This window comes from Dama dama, chromosome 7 (genome assembly GCF_033118175.1).
Source record: "Dama dama isolate Ldn47 chromosome 7, ASM3311817v1, whole genome shotgun sequence".
Taxonomy (NCBI): Eukaryota; Metazoa; Chordata; class Mammalia; order Artiodactyla; family Cervidae; genus Dama; species Dama dama.
The window spans coordinates 2,818,624-2,824,923 of record NC_083687.1 but is presented as its reverse complement, the minus strand read 5'-3'; the positions used below and the strand labels follow the sequence as shown (position 1 = coordinate 2,824,923).

At 50.1% G+C, this 6,300-nt stretch overlaps 1 long non-coding RNA gene across 1 annotated transcript; it reads left to right on the top strand.

Moving 5' to 3' along the window:
• Window positions 1-414: 414 nt before the first annotated feature.
• On the top strand, window positions 415-5,793 carry LOC133059346 (uncharacterized). Its single transcript, XR_009693522.1, has 3 exons — window positions 415-629; window positions 1,115-1,172; window positions 1,798-5,793. It is a non-coding gene; the product is annotated as an uncharacterized LOC133059346 (long non-coding RNA).
• Window positions 5,794-6,300: the final 507 nt, after the last annotated feature.

Below are 6,300 nucleotides of genomic sequence, written 5' to 3'. Positions count from 1 at the left end.
AACTTGACTAAGACAGGAAGGGAGGCTCAGAGGAGGGAGGTGGGTGGAGCTGCAGGGCTGAATGTCCCGGGGAGGGGGTGGCGTGTCCCAGCCTCCGCCTCCATTGCTCCTTCCTCACCTTCAGGAGCCCATTGTGACCGATCACAGGTCGAGAATGTGGGCCTAGAACGTTAGCCCCCAAGCTCACCCTGTGCCCAGTTTCCTGAGGGCAGCCGTGTGATGCAGACAATGGAGAATCCTCTCTTTTCTCTGAAAAGCACTTCTGATACAGACGGAACTCCAGCTCCAATTCCTGGGAGATCGATACCATCCTCCCCTTTCTGTGTACACTAGGGCTCCTTTTCTGGATCCTTCCTTAGCTGGAGAATAACCCGTTCTTTCCTCCTCCTTAGAAACATGGAACCATCAGGAAGATAAGGAAACCTTGGCTGAGACCCACAAGTACGTGATCCTCTCTTTTCTATTATTATTTCTACACTTCTGAATCATCTAGAGAGATTCCTGAGAAGGGAAAGAATAGGACATCTATTCTCATGGAAGAATAAAACATTACCCTCTGGAGACAACCAGGCTGGACAGGGGGCAGAGTGAAAACGTCTCTCCAAAGACCTCAGATATCAGTTTTCCAGGTATGTTCGAGGGCTCCACGGTATCTCCCAAACACAGTAACCAGGGCACGAGGCCTGGATACTGAGTTCAGTCTCAACTACAGCAAGGTGCGCGAGCACCGCTTCACCAGCCGTGAACAGGTATCTTGGACAGGACTGATCTGAGGACAGTGCTGAGGTCTTGAGAGTCTTGGAGTGGGGCGCTGGACTCGGAAACAGAGGACCACCTGACAGAGTCAGAGTCACCCATTGTTCTGAGAATGTGTGCGTTTTTGAGCAGAGGAACAATGACAAAAGATCCGGGTGAATCTCAGTTCAAAAATCCTTATGTGCTTCAAAAAGGAAAACAAAATATTTTCATCCACCTTAGAAATTCGTGAAAAGAAAAACCACAGAGCTCTGATAGTGAAATGCCAAAAGTCATATTATGTATGGACACTGAGAGTCTGATGCTTGTCTAGAGAGACTGAGAACTGGGTCTCAAGTCCGCATTTTTTCTGTCTCAGCATCAAAAGGAGCCAAAGCAGAGAAGTGGGAGTAGGGAGAGGAGTGGAGCTTTGAAAGGTACGTTCTGCCATTCAGCTATGTGTGCCCCTGGATTTATCCCCATCTCTCCGACCCTGAGGGACCATGTCCACCAGCTCAGAGGAGGCCAGTGGCAGGGCCCGTCCCTTGGCAAATAGAACCCTCAGGGAAGCTCCTGGAAGAACAGGACCCAGACACTACCCAGATTCCATGTAGAGAATGAAGCTGGAGGGGCCTGGGAAAAGGTTTGACCCAGCAGGAGCCTCTGGGTTGCACTACCAATAGCAGCTGGATTGGGAGGTGGGACTCCAGGTCCAACTGTGGACACATCGTTTTTTTAATTAATTTATTCATTTTAATTTGAGGTTAATTATTTTTGCACATCATTTAACATTTCTCAGATTCATCTATGCAGTGAATGCTGCCCATTCTCCCTCACAAAGGGACTGGTGAAGGCATTAAGGGGTAGTGGATATGAAAGCACTTTGTTAATGTACACCTTATCACAGCTTCACCATCACTGTCAGGGATCATGTGGCCTTGGGCCCTGGTACTTGGTTTCCAATATCCCAATTGTGTCCCCTTAAAGGGATACTGCAGTCAGCCTCCTGTAATACCCCTATGCCCTGGCTTCCTCACCATGACCCAGTTTGCTGATTTCCAGCTTGCAGAGGTTGCCTGGAACCACTGGAAGAGGTCTGGGATGTGACACCGCTTCTGCAAAGGTAGAGAATCATCCCCTTCTCTCCTCAGTGGTGGTTCTTTCCAGAGCCTATGGTGTGACCGCAGGGGTGCAGGTAGCCTGGGGTTGAACTGGAAGGGGGAGTCCTGGGGGGGGGGGGGTGGGTTATGGCTAAAATCCTGGGGTGAGAGACAGCACGGACATTGTGAATTCAGTATGGGGCTCGTGCAGGGCAGTTGGTTGCAGATGACCACCCCTTCCCAGCCTGCCCAGTTCTCCAGGCCCAGAAGCTCCTGGCTGCCGCTTGTTCCTCATGTCTGCTGCAGACACCTGGGGCGGTTCCCTGACAAAGGCAGCTTTCATCAGGTCTCCTCTCAAGATGCCCCAGGGGAGATGTGCAAAGAAACACCTCCTGGAGCCCAACAGCTCTGGCGGGAAAAGTCCGCTCCCCATGTGCTCCATGTCTCCTCTGCCCAAACGGCCTCTGCCTCGAGCCTCAAGCATTTCTCCAGCTTTTCTCCAGGCTTAGTTCCCGCCTTAGTTTCCACTCACTCAGATTCATCCCTGAGAGCCTCGCCAACACCACAGCCTCTCTTTCCCCTGGACAGTCTTCCACCCACTGGTTTTCTCTCCTTCCCACCATGTCATCCTGATACAGGGACCTGCCTTCCACCTCAGCACCATTAGGCTCCTTGCTGAGCCTCCCTCAGGGTGAGCCCATGGCACTAACAACGGGCACCATCCCACAAAGGTCACGCCCATGCTCCCCTTGGAGACCAGCCATCGTAGGGATCGTCTGTTCCAGCTATCCTCTTCCTACCCTGTCTTGGTGGCGGGGGCTGCCAAAGAATGGAGCTTGTCCACCTTGACACACTTGGGGACCCAAAAGAATACCTTCCTATACACTCACCAGAGGCATGATTTTGGTGAGACCCAAGAAACAGACAGGTAGAGGCAGGTAGCCTCTTTTTTGTCAGCACAGATGTGCAGAAGCTGCTAGAAATGTCAATCACCAAGAGAGTGGAATTAATGTTTTGGAAGGAGTAAGAAAAGAAGGAGGAGGCAGGCTGCCATGTGACTTCATTGATGAAGAGAATTAAGTCACTGAGTGACAAGGAGGACACCTTGGGCACCAGAATTCCTGGAAAATAAAAAGCAAACCAGAACAGATGCTTGGACACATGGGGACCCACTGCCCATCTCACACTGTTTTTCCCAATGGAACCATCTTCCTCTCAACTGAAGACTGTCTATAATGAAGTGTCTTGACCTATAGTCCAAAAGAAGGCACAAACTTTGATCCTCAATGCAATTCAAATCCTACAATGTCACTTTTTAAAAAAGCACCTAGAAAGTGGGCAAACTTTACCCTCTTTGGTTAGAAAAATCTCAGCAAGTCTTTAGCCAGATCACCCCCAATCTTCCCCAGGAAAACAGGTCTTCCCAGCCACACAAATCTGTCTCCTTTGTTCCTGGGGATCTGATCAGCCCTGAGGTTCAGGAGAGACTGGAGTGCCCTCTTTCCAAAAGGTTCATGCAGCAAGAGAGTGGCCCCCCCGCAGAACCCAAGAGTCTCAGAAAGTGATGCAGCCTCAGGGCGAATCCCCAAGGCCTTGGCAGGCAATGGACACAAAGAGATCCTCAAGGCTTTCTGCAGGTCTAGGCAAAAGCAGCCAGGAAACACAGAAAATGGCATCCTGGTACCTAGCAAGGATCCCAACAGGAAAGCTCCTGAGCCAAGATGTAAAGCAGAGCATGAGGAGGTTCCTAAAAGTTTTGTGCATGACCTCAGCAAACCCTCCAGTGAAGGTCCCAAGTGCAAAGCCTGAGTTAGAAAGAGAGTTGAGCCCAGGCAGGAAGCATCCAGAAGAAATCCTGGGGGTCTTTATAAACAGGAAGTCACAGCAGATCCATGAGGGTTGGATCCCTGTTAATGTCTATTGTTCAAGGCTTTCTGCCAACCACTTCATAGACCTTCCTGGACAGTCAAATGCTCCCATGGGAACAGAAAATGCAGGTTGTTCTCAGGATTGGGAAGCTTCCATGTAGACTTCCTATGAGTCTTTTGTCCTCAGTCCTCATATTGAACAGGAGCTGGAAGTTCATATAATAAAGTTTCAGGTGAGGCACAGATGGGTCCTTCTCCTAGGTTCCTATATAGGTTGAAGTTGAAAACTTCTCATCACATACGACTTCCAAGATCCACCTTGAAGATTACCAGTGACTCTGGGGACCACCCAAAAACCCAAGTTAACAGAGGGCTCAGGAAAACATTCTCATCCCCATCCAGGAGAGAAAGTGATAACAATCCAGGCAGTGCCCACCCTGGAGAGTACCTGCCCTGACCCCTACCAGGCAACTGAGAAAACCTGGGGGGCTCTGGGAGGAACCTCAACTGGAAACATCCAGAAGCCCTCAGAGGCCCCTGTGGCTGGGCAGGAAGACAAGCCACCTTCTCAGGCCCCCACATACACATTTGGGGGCAGAATTTGGCACACTGAGTCTATTGTGGAGGCTGACAAAGGCAGCTTGGAGACCAGTCCACATCCAGAAATGGCCAGGAATGAGCCACAGGAGGAATCTGGGGATTGGGCCACCCCAGAAACTTGCTCTAGTGTGACTGTCATGGACCCTGATGAATGTTCCCAATCTTCCAGAAAACAAGAGGCTGTGGAGGGAGACCCTGCTTAGAAAGGTTCTTTTGAATCTAGTCTACTAATCAAATCCCAAATAATTAATATTGATATAAGATCATGGTCTCCAAGGTCCCATAAAAATCCCTCCTCAAACACAAAGACTGTTGCCACAAATCCAGAAGATGTATACTTTGATGAACAGTTTCATAAGCTTAAGTTCCAAGGGTTCATAGACTGGCAGAAACTGGCTCAAGGCCAGGCCACTTGCCTGCTCTTTCAAGACTGTGCCGCTGGGAGGCTTCTCAAAACCTGTCACTCAGATATATTCATTGCCACAAACACCTTGGCTTCCCAGGAAACTCTGTGCTGTTCTGAAACCCTGTCCAATTCCCACACATGTGATGTTATGTCCAGTGGAGGGAACAGCCAGGGACAGCAGAAAGCCCGGAGAAGGCAGCCCCAACATAAGAGTCAGCAAAGGAAGTTCGTCTCCACTGATGCCGGAGAGACTAATAGGAGGCCCAAACTACAATAGCATAAAAAGGGGTTGGTGGTACAGAGGTTCTACCAGGCCCGCAGGATGAGCCACCCTGGCCAGAAAAAGGAATCAGCAGAGTCCCTACAAAACAGTTAATCCTGAAGAAGGGACAGGTTTCTTCAGAAAACCACTTGAAAGAAAAGATTAAGCAGTTTCTGCAGTGGATTTGCCCCTGAAGGCAAAAGACTGGAACAAGCCCTGCAAAAAGCAAGCCTGCAGCAGACACAGCCCAGAGGCAGGGGACTGTCAAAAGAAGTCTGATTGCGGACAGCAAGGCTGTTGAGGCTCAGGCTCTCATGACTGACATCTGTTGGACAGATCTTATAGGAGAAGATGGAGCTTCACCATGGACCACATCTTCGGAGCTTCACTGGTACAAAGCAGAAACTCAGGCCCCATTAAGTCCAGCTTACTGCTACCACGGCTTTCTCTGAAATCAAGAGCAAAGGAGAGTGATGAAACAAACAGCCCACCACCAGCGAGCTACCCCCATAGGCCATATGTATCCTACAAAGAGGAAGTGGACCAGTCCCAGGAACAGCACGTGGACCTTCCCACCCAGGGAGCCAGGTCCCCAGCTGGGAAGAGCCTGCCAGCACGGATCAAGAGTGACAAGTGTCCCAGGCCATCCCCTCCGCAGCCCAAGGCACTGTCTTCTTCAGAAATACACCTCTGCTGGTCAATCAGAACATCCCTGTCACAGCATTCCTGGTAGGAAAATTCTTCTCCCAGAAAAAATGCATACTGTGCATATGAACAATTTTTCTCTCATGTTAGGACATCCTCTGTGTGTTAAAAGCTTCTTCCTACCAAAAAATTCTTTTCTGAAATAAATGTCTTTTCTCCTGAGAAATGGTGCTCTGTCTGTGCCCTGCTTGGAGAAAGGAAATGGGTCAGGGTCCACTCTTCCCAGGCGCCTGCTTTGACTTCCATATGGGATGCGGTCATGGAAGGAAAGTGAACCCCAGCGTGGATACTCATCCACACCCTAATTCCCTCCCTGCACCTCAGTGTCCGTAATACCAGCACAGCTTTCCAGAAACAAGCAACAGCATTCAGGACATGTCACGGTGAACTAGACCTGAAGACCTCCCTCTTCTCAGGATGCAGCTCAGTCCTGCCCACCTCTCTCTCTGCCTTGAACTTGTGAGTCTGTAGGGGAAGAGTTTGCCCAAGCTGAAATTCCCCCCAGGCTCACAAAGTGTCAGAAGCAAGTTCACCCGTCAGAATAAGGAAGGGAGTTTGGGGCAGTGCTGGCCCTGAGTCCAGGGTGGGAGAAACCTCATCCACGTGTCATGGTGGGATTAGATG